Source organism: Hibiscus syriacus, unplaced genomic scaffold (genome assembly GCF_006381635.1).
Source record: "Hibiscus syriacus cultivar Baekdansim isolate YM2019G1 unplaced genomic scaffold, ASM638163v2 tig00111002_pilon, whole genome shotgun sequence".
Classification (NCBI taxonomy): domain Eukaryota; kingdom Viridiplantae; phylum Streptophyta; class Magnoliopsida; order Malvales; family Malvaceae; genus Hibiscus; species Hibiscus syriacus.
The window spans coordinates 1516087-1537586 of NW_024062948.1; the positions used below are offsets into that span (position 1 = coordinate 1516087).

At 32.4% G+C, this 21500-nt stretch overlaps 1 pseudogene; it reads left to right on the top strand.

The window, feature by feature from the left end:
- Positions 1-14680: 14680 nt before the first annotated feature.
- Positions 14681-18611, top strand: LOC120149346 (annotated as a pseudogene).
- The last annotated feature ends 2889 nt before the right edge of the window (positions 18612-21500 follow it).

Below are 21500 nucleotides of genomic sequence, written 5' to 3' on the forward strand. Positions count from 1 at the left end.
CATTTGAAGGTGTATTTAAACAAGCTTAGAAGCCATTGATCAAAAAGAAGAAACAACAAGCAACTAGAATCAAGAGAGAATCAAAGAGAAAGCATCAAACCTCAAGTTTGAGCATTTCAAGCCTATTTTTCATTCAATATTCATTTTTCTTTCAAGAACACTTATTGTGCTCAATTATATTTATTCTTGAGTGTTCTTTCTTTGTTCTAGAATTGTGCAAACATATTTGCCTTGTGAGGTTTTTCTTGTAAGTTTGCAAATTTGTAATCTTCTCTTTAAGAAAAGAGTGTTCTCAAGAATTGGGGTATATTCTTGAGAGAGTTGTAAGGTTATCTCTTTGGCCTCAAAAGAAAGAACAAATTAGTGAATTTATAGGAAAATCCTTAGTGTGGATAGCTAAGGTAGTGGACGTAGACTTTGGTTGATAAAGTTGAACCACTGTAAATCGCTGTGCAATTACTTTCAATTTTCCACCAAAATTTTTATTGCCAATTCACCCCCCTCTTGGCCGATTCCATCGATCGATTAACTCAACAATATCTATACTAAATGCATGGAATTATGTATTGCTTTATGCATTTGCAATTTTTGTGATTATTTATTAATATTGTATCAAGTATAACAGTCTTGGATTTATTGAATTTCATATGCTACAAATGTGTTTTCTCTCTTATCTTATTGAAATTCAATATATTTTAAGTGTATTAAGTGTTTTTGTACCAAAACGTTTCATGGAATACTTGTATTAAGGGGGACTTTAGGGTTTATTTTTTTATATAACAATGGGAGCTTAAAATTCAATTTCTCAAAGAAAAAAATGGGAGCTTAAAATATTCTCAATTATTTTCTCTTTTTCAATAAATGTTTTGTTGATAGGGGGAGCTTTAACAAAAATAATATTTCAAAGGTTTTGTTATATTAAAAATGAGAGATTGTTGAACCTATATTTTTATATAACAAATAAAGGCAAAATGCTTTTGCACTTACTTAAACTTAATCAAATATTTCAAAAATAATTCAAACTCCAAAATAACTTGAAAAATATGGTTTCTAATTTTTTTTATATATATGAAATGTTTTTAGTTAATTAAAATATGTTTGAAGTGTTTAAAATGTTTAAAGCTTTTAAACTATGAAAACGCTATCCAACCACTATTTGGCATTATTCATGAAAGTGTTCATATACATGTATTGTTCATGAATAGTGAGTTCTGAAACTTTTGATAAAGTTTCTAAAATTTGCTCCCTGAAAGAGTTCTAACAACCCAATTTTCTTCAACGATCTTATTTTCACATAAGTTTTGAAACTTTCAATTACAGTGAGTTTAAGAGTTTCAAAACATCCCAAAAGTTTCAAAACTTCATGTGCAGGTGACCTTAATTGTATGTTTTTAAAGTTTCCAAGAGTTATAACTCATCTCCAAAAGTTATAAACGATTATAAACACATTTCAATAGATAAAACCAACAAAGGGACACTTGAAAAAGGTTACTACACCTATACAAGATAAGAGATCAAGAAAAAGAGTTTTTATTCTTATTTCCTTCACTTTTCTCTTGTACATAAATGTATAAAGCTTGATTGCATATCCTTTATTTTTATTCTTGTGAGATTAAATCTTTGTAAAGACCTACCTTGTGAGGTATTCCTGTTTACCAAACATCCTTAGTGTCTAAGCAAAACTATAGTTGTAAAGGTTACTCTTTGTCCAAGAAAAAAAAGAGAACAAATTAGTGAATTTATTGAAATCCTTAGTGTGGAGTTAAGGTAGTAGATGTAGACTTTGGTTGAGAAAGTCGAACCACTATAAATGTTGTGTCTATTTCTTATCTTTTATTGCTTCCATGCCAAAGATTTTTAAAGGTTATTCACCCTTTCTTGGTTATTTTCAATTAATCGATGGAGGACTCTCAATTGATCAATAAGCCTTCATACTTCAATGGTGCTAACTATGGTCATTGAATGAATTTAATGAAGTTATTCATTGAATCCATTAATATTAGCTCATGGGATATGATCATGAATGGTTATTCTTCTCTAACAAAGAAGATGAAGGAGTAGAGTGACCAAGAACAGAAGAAATACCAACAAAACGCCATGGCCATGCATATTTTATTTTGTGCACTTGGTCCCGATGTATATGAAGGTGTTTCTTCATATTCTAATGCTAAGGAGTTATGAGATAAGCTTGATGAACTTCATGGTGGCAAGAAAGAAGAACTATAAAGTTCAAAGCTCCTCTCAAATCCAAAGGTAGTGTGCTTAATAACTCTTGAAGAGTCCAATGTAACTTCTAACTCTAGTGAATTTGATTTATATTCTTTTAATGAGTTATAAGATGCATATTATTTTTGGAGTTTGAGACCATGAACTCTAAATATAAGAAATTGATTTTAAATTTTTAAGTTGAAAATGATTTTCTTTTGAAAGGAGAAAAGGATTCTGAAAATCAAAATGAAATTTTGAAAAATGATTTAGAGATTTCAAATGAATTAAGCTTAAATGGTTAACAAAAGAAAAAGAAATCTTTTTAAATTATTCATCTAGCTTAATAATGAAAAAATGCTCACATTGTCATTATAATTATCGCAATGTACATACTTTTCATATAAAAAATAACATTTTAAAATTAGACAAGTATGAGTTCCCTTAAGAAATAGAGACATTGGTACTAACCCTCAAGGACCCAAAGCAATTTAGGTATCAAAAACAAAGAAAATGTCTCTTGTAGGTGTGTTGGAGCAATGGTGATAAAGCTAAAGATTTTGGATGTTCTAATCACACAAAGAAAAGATAGGTAACCTCTAAACTTAAAGTTTATTGATGCTGTATGTTGGTTGCCTATTGATTCATATTAAGCATGAATGATTATATGTTGTTTGTTATCTCATGTAATTTGAAAATGTGTTGTGATGGACATGTTTTAAAGTTCAAAGTTTTTATCATTATTTAGTTCATCATAATATTATTTTTTGGTCAAGTAATATTTTTATGATTTTTAAATGATCTTGGCCTAAATTTGCTTTGTTGAAAATTATTTCTCTTTCGACAAGTGATATCCATGATTTATTGAATATTTTTCAAAAGTATATTCACATTAAATTTATGGTACCAAATATGATAATGATTTTAAAATCTCTTTTAATTGGTATCATTTAAATGTTACATTTTTAAATATTTTTTCTTAACTTGCATATGCCTTCTTTGACATCCTCCATACCTAAAATTGATATCATATTTTTTTCAAATATCAATTGATATCAATTTTTCCCCATGAGTTTTATCTTGGAAAGTTTTTTTGGGAAGTCTAAGTAAGGGGGAGTTATAGAAAATAAAATTTTAATAGATTTGCATGAATGCAAATCTAAATTATGAAAATTGTGATTTGTGAAATATATTTTTCTATTGCATGATTATATAGCAATTAGTTTGAATGTTCATCAATTGATTTTAATTGTTTGAACTTTCAAATTTTGATGAAATTCATTTTTTTTACTTTTTGCATGTTTGCATGTGTATGCTTAGTTTTTATATCTTTAATATGAAAATGCATATAGTTAAATGTTTATGCATATGTTCTTATTAACAATTGATATACATATTAAATGTATGATATTGTGTAATACTTTATGCTTATGATATTCAATGTGTCATTTCAAATTATTACATAAAGTATAACAAGTCTTGTTTAATTGAATTTCATGTGTTGTTAACATGTTTTCTCATCTATGTTGAAATTCAATATCTTTTTCAAGTGTAAAAGTTTTTGTTGATAGAGAAAAAAAAGTGAATGAACATTTCTCATCATTGAATAATCAAACCTAGAAAGCTCTAGACTCGATCAAATAACAAGAGGATGAACGAGAGATGTGGACGGTGATAATAGGGTTTTGGATAGATTACGGTTTACTGGAAATTGATCCTGACACGGAATGAAACAAAAAGATAGGAGTTAGATAGGTGATAATATAAGGATTATGAATATGAAAAAGGAATTGGAAAATAACTAACGGATAAAGAGAAAATTGAATTTGAAAATTTCCCCTGGTATGTATGTGTTGTCACAAGCTTATAGATATGGTGAAGGTGGCATGAACTTGATGATGATGATGATATGATGGAAATAGTTGGATAAATGTCCTATCAAACCCTCTTATTCACAATGAAAAGGCAAACTTGATAATATGGCTCTAATCAACCCTCCTAATCCCAATGAAAAGGCAAATCGAAGTGTGATGATCTCTCTTAAGAACTTGAAATGAACTCAAAGGAAAAGAAGCTTCGAAGGCACAAGGAAATCAGTTCTTGCAAAAACATACTCACGTTGTATTATTATTCAAAGAAAATATGTGTTTACAATGGTAGGAGGAGCCTTCTTTATATAGGTGAGGAATCATTGTTGTAACATAACAATATAATAAAATAATATACAAAAGCTATACTAATAACAATAAACTAAAGATAATTGTTTTAACTCTATCTTAATTCCTAATAAAATAATAAATCTAATTCTAAATGATAATTAATAATCCTATATTAAATTACATTACAAATAATCAATAAAAATATTAAAAATTCATAATATTTACAAAATCCCATATTAATCATGTATAGGCATTTCACATGCATTATCTTCGCTACAATGAGTGCATATTGAGTTATCGATATCAACTTGATGGGAATCAATAACAGTTGGAAAGATAAGAGATAGTCGGTCGTAACTTTGGAAGACCTGTCAACCAAATAACATCATGATCTTATTCAAAAAGCAGTCACAAGTATATTGCTCTGTTGTTCTTGAATCTTGCAATTTAACCCTGAATCATCTTCAACTTGTATTATAGAGATCCAAGTGGCTATGGGAGGAATAATGAATGGGTTTCTTTCCTTGAAGATTTTCGTCTCTATGTGGGCTTGGAATTCTTTGCTTATGAAAGCTTAGACTAAAGTCTGGAACTTGTCCTTTAAAAGTTTATCTTGGTTTCTTGTAATTGGGCCAGGTGGAAGAGTTAGCCCATCTTCCTTAAAGTTGTGGCGTGTAGTGCATGTATCATTTGTGCAAAACAATCCATAGAATGTCTTATTAAGGAAGATTTTCTCTCTCAGATGATTTATATAGTTGAAATCTTTATTTTTGTTTTATCTTACTCTCTCTTGTCATTTTTACTAATAAAGTTTGAATTATTTTTTATATAACAAAAAGGGGAAAGAAAGTGAATTTTTTTTATTTCTTAAAGAATTAGTGGGAGCTTAAATATTTTTTTCTAAAAGAGGAGATTGTTAAAAAAAATTCAAAGAAGTTTTTTTATATCAAAAATGGGACATTGTTGGACTTATATTTTGATATAACAAATATTTGTAAAATTGATTTTTGGACTTAATCAAATATTTCAAAAATAATTCAAAGACCAAAATAACTTGAAAAATATGTTTTATAAATTGTTATATATATATATAATGTTTTAAGTTAATTAAAATATGTTTAAAGTGTGTTTAAAGCTTTTAAAATATGAAAAACACTATTCAATCACAATTTGGCATTGTTCATGACAGTGTTCATATACAGGTATTATTCATGAATAGTGTGTTTCGAAATTTTTGATAAAGTTTCAACGGCCCGATTTTCTTCAATGACCATATTTTTAAGTAAGAGTTTTGAAACTTTCATCGAAGTTTCAAAATGTTCAATTACAGTGAGTCTAAGAGTTTCAAAACTTCCCAAAAGTTTCAAAACTTCATTTGCATGTGACCTTAATTGTATGTTTTTAAAGCTTTCAACATTTATAACTCATCACCAATGTCATAAATGGTTAGAAACACATTCCAACTGATAAAAACAACAAAGAGACCCTTAAAGAAGGTTACTACACCTATCCACACTTAGAGATTAAGAGAAAAAAGTTTTCATTCTTATTTCCTTCATTTTCTCTTGTACATAAGTGTATAGAGCTTACATATCCTTTTTTTTTATTCTTGTGAACTTAAATCTTTGTAAACACCTAACTTGTGAGGTATTCTTGTTTACCAAACATCCTTTGTAAAAGGGAAGAGGTTTTAGTTGAGCCTAATAAAAACTAGAGTTGTAAAGGTTACTCTTTGTCCTAGAAAAAGAAATAACAAATTAGCTAGTAAATTTGTTGAAATCCTTAGTGTGGAGTTAAGGTAGAGGAGCTAAGGTAGAGGATGTAGTCTTTTGTTAAGAAAGTCGAACCACTATAAATCTTTTATCTAATTCCTATCTTTTATTGCTTCCACACCAAAGATTTTTAAAAGTCAATACACCCCTTCTTGAAGGTTTCAATTGATGGATCGAGCCAAACACAAATTATCCTGAAAAATATGTTTTCTAAATTGATTTATATATATGAAATATTTTTGAGTTAATTAAAATATGTTTAATGTGTTTAAAGCTTTTAAAATATGAAAAACACTATTATATTACTATTTGACAATGTTCATACATGAGTAATATTCATGAATATGAGTTTCAAAAGTTTTGAAAATTTGCCCACTAAAACAGTTTCAACGGCCCAATTTTCTTCAATAATCATATTTTTAAGTAAGAGTTCTAAACTTTCATCAAAGTTCTGAAACTTTCAACTACAATGAGTTTAAGAGTTTTGAAACTTTCTCACTGTAGTTAAAACACATTGTAGTTCAAAAATTTTAATGAACTACAAGCTCACAACTAAGCCATTCTTAACCAACTATTTTAATGAAACTTGTCATGATACCTTAAGCCCGGATGATAATTACCCGAACTACTAACATGTATTTTGGGGTATTAACCTTTTATAAGTTGGAATGTATTTCATCAAAGGATAATTGGAATTATGTGAAATAATGGAGGACCAAAAGAGTGATTATTCCAATTTTTGAAATTGATGTTGAATTGTATTAAATGGGGATGAGGTCACGTGGAAGGGGAAATATGCTTCCTTGTCTCATTCTTCTTTCTCTTATCTTTTTCTCTTCTCTTTTTCTCTTCTCTTTTTCTCTTCTCCTTTTCTCTTTATCTTTCCTTTGTAAGAAACCCAAAGGTGTGAACTTTGTTGTTCTTCCAATCTAGGTTGAACTTGAAGAGGTAAGAACCATCATCTCCCCATCTAGAGCTCCATTTTAAGCCCTTAATCTTGCGGGTTGGTGATAGTACCCAAGGTAGGGTTTAAAAAAGGTTTTCGAGTTTTGGGACCTTAAGATGTTACAAATTCATCCCTAAGGGTTTAGAATCATATTTCAACTCATTCAAAGTCTTTAAGTAAGTTAGTAATCTTTTTTTAATTGTTTTGGCTAGTGAAAGAATTTGGTGAAAGCTAAAAGGGTAACAACAAGGAGAAGTTGGTGCTTGGGTGATATTGTGAGCACTTTCCATTAGCTAGTGCTAAGGTAACACACACTTAACTCGCATACATAATATTTAATATTATATATGGAGCATTTGGGTGTAATTGGTCTTTGGCATGAATTTGGGTATATTGATGTTGTTCATACATAAATGATTGACCTTTTATGATACTTTAAACCCATATAAGCTTTAAAAAAAACTTTTAGACACCTTGGGAGGGTCTTAGGAGTGGTTTGGGGAGTTATCCATGAGAAAAATAGGGTTTCTAGGTTATGGGTACCTGTATTGTATGAATAGTACTGATACTGATCGTAAAAAAGGGTAAAAATCTAGTAGAATTTGTAAGGGAGTATCGATACCCGTTCTTGAGGTATCGATATTTTTCAAGGAGTATCAATACTTAACGCTTAGTATCGATACTAGTAAATTATTTCATATTTTAGTAGGCAATTTTGGTATCGACTCAAACAAGTACCGATAAAATAGAGACTAGTATAGATACTCTAGGTAAGAGTATAAGTACTAAACTATTTTCTCAAACATATAATACAATTTTGGTACCAATACTAGGGGTATCGATACCATGAGATGGGAGTATCGATACCCAAGGTGAGAGTATCTATATTCACTGATACATACACCAAATGCCACTTTTCCAAAGATGATGGGCTAACTCTTCCACCTAGCCCAATTATAAGAAAACGGTCAAACTCTTAGAAAAACAATCTCCAAACTGCAATCCAGGCTTTCATCAACAAAGGAATCCAAGCCCACATAGAGACAGAAGAATTTTAAGGAGGGAAACTCATTCATCCTTTCTCCTAATGCTACTAAGGCCTCCATAACCCAAGTAGAAGATAACTCAGGACCAAATTGCAAGATTCATGAAGATGGCCTTGAAATTAATTTCAAGCCCCCTTAAATTACTAAAACCTTTGTATAAAGTATCCACTGCTAGAATATAAATCATGGATCACTTTTACTAGTAGATTTTAGTTATTTAAGTTGTATTCTTTATGTTATTAGGATCAGGCCCAAATATGGTAATTATTTGTAATGACAGAACCCTAGGAAAGCCCATCATTTCCACCTTAACCTACATTGTCGGCCCTTCCTTATTCTCTAAAGCCTTGATTTTATCATAATTATTGGATTAAGCACTGCATCAACAGCCAGCATTCATGCCGTCCATTCTACTTATATTAGGACATGATTTTTATTATTATTTTATTAAATACTTAGGATATTACAAGGACCCCTTCTTGCCTATATAAAGGAGACTCCTCATTCATTATTTTACATAATCTTTTCTTTGAATAATAATACAACATGAGTATATTTTTTCAAGAGATGATTACCTTATGCCTTCAAGGAATCTTTTCCTTTAAGTACTTCTAAGTTCTTGAGAGAAAAATCTTCTCACCCTGGTTTACCTTCTCATTACAATTAGAAGGGCTGTAAGAGTTGTATTACCGAGTTTACCTTTTAATTGTGACTCCGAGGGTTTAATAGGATATATACATCTATATTCCATCTCCATAAATCATTATCTTTTTCCTCCATCATCACGCCACCAACATTACCAAATCCTAAGGTTTGCGTTAAGCACATACCTACGGGGGTAAATTTTCAAATATCTATTTACGAAGATCTGACTGTTAGAATTCCAATCTGTCTTCTTCGCTGTAATCCTTATCTCATTATCTTTCTAACGAGTTTTCATTTGTCTAAATCCATCGATAACAGCCCCTTGCCTCCCATTAAAAGGAAGATAAGTTTATTACATTATTTATCTTTAGTTTATTTCATTACCTTGTTTTCCTTTTGTCCTTATTTCATTAGAATTCTATTATCCTTACTTCTATTGTCTTAACATATTCTCTTTGTCTTAATCTCAGCAAATAAAAGCTCTAATCCAATTACCTTACTACCGCCCACATCCTTCATTCAACCTCTCGTTCTTTGATCAAGCCTAGAGCTTTCTAGGTTTAATTCCTCGACGAAGAGAAACGATCATCATTTGCTACCACTTCTCTATCAATTGGTATCATATTTGGGATGATTCTTGGAGAGAATCAAGTGATTGTTCTTGCAAGCATACTTTTTCAAAGTACCCCCAACGGAGTAGTTGAGACAAGTTCATCATTTTCAGGCTCTTTTAAATTTATTTCATTTTAGTTTCTATTCCTTCTTGTTAATTTGTTGTTTTTCATCAAAAAGAAAAAAGAAAAAAATGAAAATGAAGGAATTTGGGACAAATGTTTTACAGGTACTTGCCTTATACTAAGAGCAATCTCCAATTCAAATTTCAGACAAATCAGACTTCATTTAATCCCTCTGGCCCATCGTTCAAGATTGTTCTGTAGATTTGAGAATAGGTTCTTGTCGAATATTTTCATAATTTTCCAGGAAGAATTTGATACTGAAACTTTCCAGATCCAAAATACACTCATTGTATGACGTCAAAAAAAATTTTACAATTTTTGGAGATCGGTAACCCCCTCAAAGACATTGCTTAAGTTGATCCAGCCAATCAGGGTTTTTTGGGTTTAGTTTTTCAAACTTTTCTCTAACTCTTATTGCTTTAGTTTCTTTTGTTTTACCTTTTTTTCTATACATCATCTAACACATTCTCTTCCTTGTTTTAGTAGTATTAAAGAGTTTGCATACTTCTTCTTCCTTGCATTCTTGTTCGCTTGGAGTCATAATTTTATTTGGCCTCTTAGAACCCTAAAGTAACATTTCTTCCTTTTCTAAAGATTGAACTCTGATACAAACATTGGAAAGCTTTTTGGAGAAGAAAGTTTTAAGGAGTACAAGATCGACTTTCTTGCCTCTCGTTGTGTTACTTCCTTGGAGTGACTTGTAGGTTTCTTGTTTTCTTTTTTCTTTTCACTTTAAAATTTTTCTTTTGAGTGTTGTGATTTCAGGATGAGAGAAGAAGCTTTGAACATGTAACGCCCATAAGCGCATACCCGAATCAATACGAGTTACAGATGTCACATCAGAAATTCAAAACATTTCTTAAATTGAACTGAGTAAAATTTTGTTTTATTCAAACACCACCATTTTCATAACTTGAACAATTATTATAAAATAATTATTCTGAGAAAAATCGTAATATAATTTTTTGGTTACCAATTCAAAACCAGTTTCAATCAGTGATAAACGGTTTTGTTCTGTTTCATAAAATAAATAAGAATGTCTAACACGTTTGATTTAAAACCCAAATTAATTTTTTAAGCATAGTTTAATATCATAATATTTATTCATACTATTAATTATATTTAATACTAACCATATTCAGAAATTGTAGACATTTCATTCTCGTATACATGCCAGCTAACACTTTTAGAATACAATAGGATGTCATCATTGTTACATGTAAATATTTCCTTGGTGATTGATGCCAAGCTCGGCTCCTTACTCCTTTTCTTTCTTTTTCCTACGCATGAAAATCATCACATGCTAAGTATACACTTAGTGAGGTAATTATAGTTTAGGGAATACAACATATAAATGTAATGAGTGACAATATTCAGTGCATGATGATCATTTTACCTATATCCCAACCATGTTACTATATATATTAACATGATATAAACCATATATAAAATTTCTTACCAATATACTTTCCATTTATTCCATAATCTCATCAGCTTATTCACATGTTTATCATTTGTTAACTAATAAAACATAGCCCAAAGTATAACCATATGAGGACCCTGTATAGGAGTCAAATATTGCACTATAGTGCTGAGGTCGGGCCTTGCTCACCTAATAATGCATCGTAGTGCTGAGGTTAGATTTACCCATCTTATACATCGTAGTGTTTTGTACCATGTGCCTTCGCTAGATACTCTGAGGCCTGCACTATGTGCCTTCGCTAGACACTCTAATGCTACCTAATATGTAGCTGCTAGACTTTATGGCATGCCATTAATACCACAGACCCTCAATAACATACTTGGGCATATAGTCTATTTTTATTTGATCCATCCATGGCAAAGTATATCAATACCATTTAACCTTTGGACAGTTCATACTCAAAACAACATTTATGATAAACATCATATGTATTAGTGATAACATCATATGTAATAAACAATGATCAATGCATTCTATATTCAACCTTTGACATATTTAGAATATGTCAAATATATGATGAATGACATAAATATCATGCCAACATAATTAAGGTAGACTCGTCGCAAGTCCTATCCGATGATGTATAGAACATCCATGTATAATGTTATGCATGCATTGCACTCATTTTTACATTATATACAAGTCAAAATATAAGCCTCACTAATATTTTACTTGATCATTTGCTTCTAATTTGGATAAATCCTAAAAATTGGTCATAATTTCATATTTTGGCAGTTTATACTACCTTTAAAGAAATATTATTTTGTATTAATATACACATTTATAAATTATTCCATTTATATCAATGGAAACTATACTCAAATACGAATCTATCCATATAAAGCACTCCTCCTAGTTCTATTTTTACAATTTATGGTGAATTTTCAAAGTTGACTGACAGAATCTGTTTTGAGCAGAATCTGTTGCCCCGTTTTCTAACCTATCGTCGGTTAAAAATTCATATCTTTTTTTAAATACCTTGAAATCAGTTTTCGTTTGTATTAAACAAAATTATATTGATATAAGAATCCAAGGTATAAACATCATCCTCTAATCATTGTTTTAGAATTTATGGTGATTTTCTAAACTTACTATCCAGAACTAAATTCTAAGCATATTTCACCAATTTGCATTTTCAACTTGTTTACTAATTCTATTAGCTAACCAAATGCACATATATGCATGCATCACAAATCACAGAACATTTTTGGAGTCACTTATTACCATAGTAACTCCGTCACTGGCTCATCGCAAGCCAATGTTTGTTCGATAACATAAGTACAAATTAAATTTGCACTCACCTGATGTCCTTAATTTGCAAGCTTCCCTTAGGATTTCACATTCCATCCTTAAGCTTTTCCTTAGGTATAATATTGTCTGATCTTGATTTCAAGCACTCAATCGCTATGAACATCATTAGCAAACATATACAAATTCAAACCAAATGTTAGAATCTTACTAACATAGGCATATTTTGGAAAATAAATTCCTAACAAATTTTTTTATGCTTATTCGATACAATTTCCATGTCACAACATAAATGTTGACCTTAATACTTCTAATTGACCACTCAAGTTCCTTTTTATCCCAACTTAACATAACATTTCAACTTAAGCTCCTAACATTTCCATATTTGTGATTTAAACTTCAACTTTTACAAGCTTTCCAAAATAATCCAATTTCACATCATAACTTCAATTTCAACACTCAAACATTAATTTCCAGTATAGTACATCAACTATTGAACACTTACACAACAGTTCACAACTTTTCCAAATTGTTTTTTGGTCCCCCAACTTTTTAAAAAATACAAAATGGTCTCCAAAATTTTTCTAAGGCTTGAAAAATACTTCCTACATTATTTCCAGCCCCTATATAATTTTTCCATAATTTTTTTGATCCTATATAGTCAAGGTCGAATGCTTTGTATGTTCAAGATTAGGGTTTTCATGATTTTACTCGATTTTGATTCGATTCAAGCATGAAATCAACTTCGATTCAACCTTATAAAATATCTATAATCAAAACCCTAACTTAATTTCATCCAAACACATTTCTCCCCAAATGCCAGGGTTTGGCCGAAATTTTATAGGTTCATATAACCATATACAAGTGATTTTAATCATCAATCATGCTTGGAAATGATTCTACAACCTCAAAAACATCAAAATTCTTCATCAATTCCATAAACCCTAATGTGAACATTAACCTTATAATTTGGTATCTTTGAACACAAACCAAATTAGCAAGCAATAACGGTACCAAATGATAGCGTTTTTCGAATAGAACAATTTTGTATTTCACGACGTGATCCAAAATCCAAAGAAAATTGCTCAAAAATGAAAAATAAAATTTATCTTACCTTGATATGAATGAGCACGAAATGTTGGCTGAAAATTGGCTTTGTTTCATGAAACTTTGGTTAATTTCATGTTAATTTATCTTTTATTTAAGCTTAAATGAATAAAATATTCATTTAATGAGAAATGTTCATTTTACCCTGAATGAAACTTGATATTTACCTTAATACCAAGCCACATAAACCTTATCATCTTCCGAAGTCAAAGATGAACAAAATATTTTACCCTTTACAACTTTGCTCATGCCATTTTCCAAAAATTTCAATCTTGCCATTTTTCATCTAATGGTCCAAATTGAACATGGAAATAAATTCTCAAATTCAATGCTCCATATTATTTTCTATCATTTTAAAATGTGGAAATAATATTTCTAAGGTTAATTTATCATCCTTTAAATTTTCTCAAAATTTATATTCAATCCAATTTACCAAATTTTTACCGAACTTTAACATTTTCTAGTTTTTAACACAATTTCCGGATCAAGAATCTAATTTCAATAAAATCTCACTCTTAAGAGTAAACTATCCATTTATTGAATAAAAAATCTTTTTGGAAAAATTACCATTTATGTCCTTAAACTTTTCCTAATTTTTTAGTTTGACCATCAAACTTTCAAAATTTATATTTTGATCACTAACCAAAATTTTGGGTATTACAATTATTACCATTAAAAAAATTTGTCATCAAATTTTCAATACATACCTAATATAAATAAATAATGATGATGTTTTCTCACTTTTTTATTTCTTTGTCAAACTTTAATAAGTACTAGTTCTTTTTCATAAGTCAAATCTGGTCGAATATATATTCCTTCTAGGGTGATAATATGGGAAGGATATGATTGATACTTCCTGAGCACCGGCACATAAAAAACATTATGGATCTTATCCATTTCCAGATGCAATTCTAGGTGATAAGTCATTGATCCAACTTTTTTTTCTTCTTCTTTCTTTAATTTTATGAGGTCTAATAAATCTCGGATTCAACTTTCCTTTGTGCCCAACCCGCAATAGTATTTTCAAGATAATAATTTAAGAAATATTTTTTATCACTTTTCTGATATTCAGTCTATTTTCTTTGCAAGTATACTCAAGACTTTTGTCGATTAATAACTCCATTGACATTATCTTAAATGATCTCTTGTCATCTCCACCATCGTAAAATCCTTGGCTAATCCACCATCACCACACATGAATGCAAATAATTTTTCAACCAATCGTATCCCGCCACGTACACTCATCTTCTTTTTTTCAAAGTGCAGAAGCCATTAATCTATTATTTAACGTGACAAATTTCACTGCTTCGCTGTTAATTAACAGAGAGAAGCTCAATGATACAGCTAAACGAATCAGCTGCCAAAAAACCGAAGAGATTCCATCTTTGAAGTAAACCCATTTCCTCCAAATTCAATTTTTTGTTTTGTTTTGTGTCTAATTTTGGTGTTGAGAATGGCGGAAGACTTTGCAAAGGCGGTGGAAGAGGATCTAAATCTAGCTAAACGGGTACACTCCGGTGAAGACAGAGCAGCGACGGCGGCGCCGAAGCCACTGCCGTCGCCTATTCAGGCTTTATCCGATTGGTACTTGCCCTCGGCTCCGATGGTGTACGCGGTTATATCTGTCCCGAGGATTGTTGACAACCCGGATATGCCGAGCTACCATCCTCACGTGCACGGCAGGTGCGATACGCCTGCTTTTATTCCTCTTCAGATGAACGGAGTCGATCTCGAAGTTGATTGCTATGGGATATTGCTTTTGTTCAAGTTTCGGGTCGATGGAGGGTCCATTGCGTTTTGGGTAGCCGTTCTTGTGATAGCCAGATTGCTGTCCCCATGGGAAGCAAGGTTTGTTCCATGACATTTGCTCACAAATGGAAATTGGTTTGACTTTCATGGACGGACTAATTCAGATAGAATATTGCATATATGATTCGAACCCTGTCACCTAGGATCTTATTTCCCTTATATTCAAATGGTAGTTGTTTAAAAGATCGTTTTGATTTCCTTTCCATTCAGCTCAAGTGTTGATGGCATTAGAGATGAAATTGGTTTTACTTGATTTTGTGTTTGAATAACTTGAATTGTATTCGTCAATGGTTTCAGGGTAATAATATTTCATTTGGCTAACAGGGTTCAATTCTAGGTGTGGAGGTTGATCTTCCCCGGAAATCGTATTCTACCGAGCTGATCGGAGTAGAAGAAAGTAAGGTTATTCGGAAGCTAGCAAGACCACAAGATGGAGGCTTTTTGCAGCCACACATATTTACTTTAACAATACAGCAGGTGCGACGATATCTCGAAGTTATGATGCTTTAAATCGATGTAGTTTAAGTCATTGTTGCCAATGAATGCTTTAAATCGATGTAGTTTAAGTCCATTGTTGTCAATGAATGCTATAAATTGATGTTGTTTAAGTTCATTGTTGCCAATGAATGCTTTATATCGATGTTGTTTAAGTCCATTGTTGTTAATGAATGCTTTAAATCGATGTTGTTTAAGTCCATTGTTGCCAACAAATGCTTTTAATCGATGTAGTTTAAGCCCGCTGCTGCTAATGAATGGTTTTGTTTTGTATTTCCAGGTTGATGGAGGTACTAATATCGGAATTAAGCTTCGTTGGTCTCAGAAATTGTCATACAACGAGGGGGAATTTTCTTTAATCGTGCCCTTTAGTTTTCCCGAATACGTTACACCGGTCGTGAAGAAGATTTCGAAAAAAGAAAAGATACAGTTGAATGTTAACTCTGATATTGCATCTGGAATCTTGTGCAGGGCGACTAGTCATCAGTTGAAGGTTCATTTTTTTACTAAGAATCATTGTTCTTGTGTTTTAATCTTGGTCACTTTCAATGAATGGTGTTGTCCTTTCTCAATCCCCGAATTTCGCAGGAAACAAAACTCCAGGCTGAGAAGTTTTCCTTCTTGTATGATGCAGAAGTTCTCACTTGGTCGAATACCGACTTCAGTTTCTCTTACAGTGTAAGCATGACCATGTCATAACCTTGCCTAAGTTTTAATCAAACTATAGCTTCATTGGTCTTTTGTGAGAAATACCTCGATTCTCCATGATCGGGATACTTATATTTGTACGTTGTCCGCATGTTCTTATAGGTCTCTTCTGGTAACATATTCGGAGCCGTTCTTTTGCAATCTCCGTGTTTATATGATTGAGACCAAAGGGATATGTTTTGTGTTTATCTATTACCTTGAAGTCAGAAGAGTAGGAAGGTTGGTCTAGCATTTGTTCAGCCTGTTATGTTATTTTGATTTGGTTATTCGTTTTGGTACCAACCCTCCTTTCATCGAATTCGATAGGTGTTCAAAAAGGCAGTTGTGTTTGTTGTTGATATAAGCGACAGCATGCAAGGGAAGGCACTCGAGGCTACCAAGACTGCAATATCTTCTGCCCCGTCTAAACTCGGTCCCGAAGATTCATTTAACATTATAGCTTTCAGTGGTGAAACTTCTCTATTTTCAACAGCCATGGAGTTGGCTTCCGAGGAAGCGATTGAAAGGGCCACTACTTAGATGAACATGAAATCTACTATGGGTGGCTGTAAAAACATGTCACTTGCACTGGAAAGGTGCGTACTCATTTCTTCATTTTTGGTTGAACTTCCGATCTGAAATTTCTCGTGTTTTTGGTTATCTGCCAGGCATACGAGATGCTATCAAACACTGTTGGTTCGATTCCTATGATTTTTCTCATCATGATGGGGCTGTCGAAGATGAGAGAAACATTTGTGACTGGATGAAAAAGCGTTTGAAAAACAATGGATCATTGTCGCCACGCATACACACTTTCGGCATAGGTATTGATTTCATCGTTTGATCCTCCTACATTAATTGATTGCTCTAAATCCGTGTCTGGTAATATAAGCTATGCTTGCAGAATCACTATTTCCTGCGCATGCTTGCCACGATTTGCTGGGGAGATTTCAATGCCTCTTGTGATATAGGTCTGTATGTACTTCGACTTTATGTCAACATCTCAACCCAAATATTTGCGGTATATGATGAAACTTTGATGCATGCATTGCTGGATTTTTTTACCTTCCTGATTTCTTGTCAGGTTTAATTGAGGTTCAGATGCAAAAATTATTTAGTAAAGCTTTGTCTACCATTCTTGTCGATAGAACCGTTGGTGCATTCAATGATAATGAACAAATAGAGGTACGTTTAAATAAAGTCGTATTTTGATGCATGTTCGCTGTAGTAATGCATCGAGAATCAATTGAAATCTCATGAATATCGTAACAAACACCTTACAGTGATGTATATCGTGAGTCATTCATGTTTCCATCCATTTATAGGTGTACTCTTCAAGCATTCCCGACCTTTCCTTTGAAAGCCCGTTGACAATATGCGGGAGATACCGAGGAAGTTTTCCCGACACCCTTGAAGCAAATGGTTTATTAGGAGATTTGAGTAACTTCGTAATGGACCTGAAGGTAGTCGGGGCTAAGGATATACCTCTTGACAGAGTAAGGTACCTACTAATAGGCTGATTCATTTTAGCTCGGTTTTTCAGCGTGAAAAGTCCAACTCATTGCCATAATTTGCTTTGTTCCTACAGGTGTTAGGAAGACAGCAGGTTGATCTATTCACTGCTCAGGCATGGTTCTCGGAGAATAAATAGCTTGAACAAAAGGTTACAACAACTTAGATTTAATGGAATGATCAATCTCGTCATGTTTCGTATCCGTAAAAGCTGTGTTTTGTTAATGGCAGGTTACACAATTGAGCATAGAGATCTGCAATATTTCTGAGTATACTCGAATGGTCCTACTCGAGAAAAATAAACAAGACAAAGCGAACAACTCTTCTGGAGATCTAAAGGTATATATGCTTCTGCCTCGATAACCAAATCATGCCAGGGTTTTCTTTCGCTCATGAAAGTTTGGGATTCCGAATGTAGGCATCCGGATCTGCCAAAAGGGTATTGCTTCAAAGCCTCTCGGTCGACTTCGGTGATGTGATCGCAACAACCGAGAACATCCGTCCGGGAGCGGAAGAACAAAAACTGCCCGACGCAGCGGAAGCTTTCATGAAGGCGACATCGGATTGCTGCGGGCGGATGTGTAATCACTGCTGCTGCATGTGCTGCATTCATTGCTGTTCGAATATGAGTAATCAGTGTGCCATTTTATTGACACAGATATTCACTGCTTTGGCATTCATCGGTTGCCTTGAATGTTGCACACTGTGCTGTTGTGGACAAAGCGGGCAATAGAAAGCAGTTCCCCAAAGTACATCATCTTTGCATTTATATTCGTATTTATATTTGTATTTGTATTTGTATTTATTTTCGTATTTGTATTCATATTTGTGTATATCGTCTGCAGAAAGGAAAAGACATGTTTGTTTATGTCTCAAATCTCTCATTGATCACGTGTTATTACAAGTTGTCGTATTTGGAAATGTAGGCTACTAGCGATATTTGGTAACTATCACGATCTTTCGTCACAAATTTTGACACTTTATTAGAGAATTTCTTAAAGAGATTTTCTTTATAGTAGCCTAGAAGTATGTGGTTTAAATTTGGTCAAAAATAAATTTAAAATAAAGGAAGAATTCAATGAATAAGGAGACTAAGGATCAAATTACTTAGCTACATTCATAATTATTTGGTTGACTTGAACTTTTTAAATTCTAACTCAAACTCGAAATTTGTATTGACTTTATTAACTTAAAGGATTCAAAATTTAAATAAATATTTATTTTTTTTCCGAGTTGAATCAAATTTTACTCACTTATATATAGCATCAAACTTTATGTTCACAGTTTTAATGAACTATCTTATAAGCACTTTATTCCCTCACAATGAGATTAAGTAGCTAAAAGGACTAAATTAAATAATTAAACTTTTATAAGGATTAAAATGAAATTATCCCATTAAACAAAGGGTATTCGACTCTGGTTAAGCACGTTGACAGACAACAATTGATTGATGAAAGACCAAGCACTTAGAGACACGTGTTGGTCGGAACAACTGGTGCTGCAGTGGACCGAGAATATCAGTGTCCGGGCCGGCTCACTTGGCAGAGCCGATGATGGCATGGGCGTGTACTCCACGTGATCAACAGGGATAACTTCACGTGACCATATATGGAGCCAGCAAGAGATCTTTTCATTTAGTTGACCAAAACATAAATCAGACGGATATTTTGTGCTTAAACCTTGTCCAATAATATTAATTATATCCAAATTTATACATATTTAAATGTAAACATGTACTTAATCTCGTCTAATTAGGTGCGAAATCCACCCCTATGGCCTCCTTAAGTTTAATTAATGCAACTCTAATTGAGTTAGATTCTAATTTAGTTGTATTATATTCTGTATTGTAAATGATAATTAATATTAGTACAAGATGTTTATATCTTTTCATACTAGTACTACATAATCTTCAAACCGAATAATTGAAGTTTAATAAAAACAAAAGAGGGACGGGTCCCTAGGCCTACGGTTGTTTATATGAAAGCTGATGCGTTGTGTGTTTAGAATGCATGGGATCATTCACGTATGATCGACAATTCGGGGATTTGCTAGGCAAATGAAGTGCAACACTTTTGCATGACAAACCCAACCAGACACGATTTCTTCCAAACTCAACTTCCTAATCCTCTTCGTAATACGGTTATCATTTAGATTATATACTAGACTGCTTATCGGCATGGGTTGTCTCCAAAGCATTGGTAGAAACAAATGTTTCCTTTTATGCATGCCCTTGATCTCTGAAACATGTTAGTTTGAAGATAAGGTGGCAATATCAGAGTTTGGAACTTGAACCATTTAGCAACTAGCCACTACTTTATATATATATATATACACACACACACACACATAATCCCCCAATCCCAAATTTGATTTTACCATTTATTATTTCACCAAATGAATGTGAGAACTGAGAAATTACTACCAGAATGGTTACTTTTGTTTATTTTAAGACGTATCTTTAATGCACGTCAATCTGTTTGATTCCAGATATTCAACTGGGTGCAAAACAAGCTCACCACTAAGAAATCCAACCCCGTTCCGACCAACGGTGTGTTACCTCTTCGATCTATTTTTCATTAAACAATGTACAAACAGTCGGTTCGACTAATCTCAAAATATCTCGTCTTCGGTCTTCGTTTAGGTCACATCCACCAGCCTTTCAATGAAGAACTTCGGGACCGGCCTCATGGATTGCTAGCGGATTGGAACGTTAGGGAGTTATATACAACATGGAGCTGACCCCAGCAACGAAATCGAAGATAGAAGGGATCGTTGCAGTGCATGCTCCGATGAGTCGAACGAAAAACACGATAACGCCGTTTTAGTTCATAGCAAAAGGAAAGACATTGGCAAAAAATCGTTATCGTTTCTTCTAAAGAAGATGTTTGTTGCAAAAGTGGATTCTCATCGTCTTCAGCCCCAAAATTAAGGGATCCGATACCAGAGTCACCAATGGAGAAGGTACTTGATAGTAATATAAATGAGTAAATCAACTTTTAGTCACCCAACTTCAATTTTTTATCACAATTTTAGGGTATCACCATAGTATCAAATTGCGGTTGCGGATTTTGTTGCGGTTGCGGTGTTGCGGTTGCGGATGGTGCGGACGTTACGTAACGTGTTGCGGCTGTCACGAGTGTGATTTCTTCCTAAAAATCACAATACATCTAAAATATTATATTTATACATTTTACAGTTATCTTTTAATATACTAATATTAATATACTCTTTTAATATTTTATTTTGAAAATAAAAATTTAATTTTAGATAAAAATTTATTAAAAACAAATGTAAACCATAGAAGTACTATCATACTGGATGACGGGTAATAACAATTATAATGTTAATGAATAACATATAAATAATATCACTAAAATCATATCAAATTTTTTATATTGTAAAATAAAAATGTTCATTTTACATAACTTATAAAGAAAAAAAATACATAACTACAAAATTTATATCTTACAGTTCACCACCAAAATGAATAACGTGACGGATCTAAAACATTTACATCTTCGTCATTGTCTTGGTTTTGATTTCTTCCTATTCCATGCGAAGAAGACATCACATTATGTACATCATAAGATGCATCATTGGTAGGAAACATGTTGTATGATAAATGATGACCAAAAAATCCATAACTTGG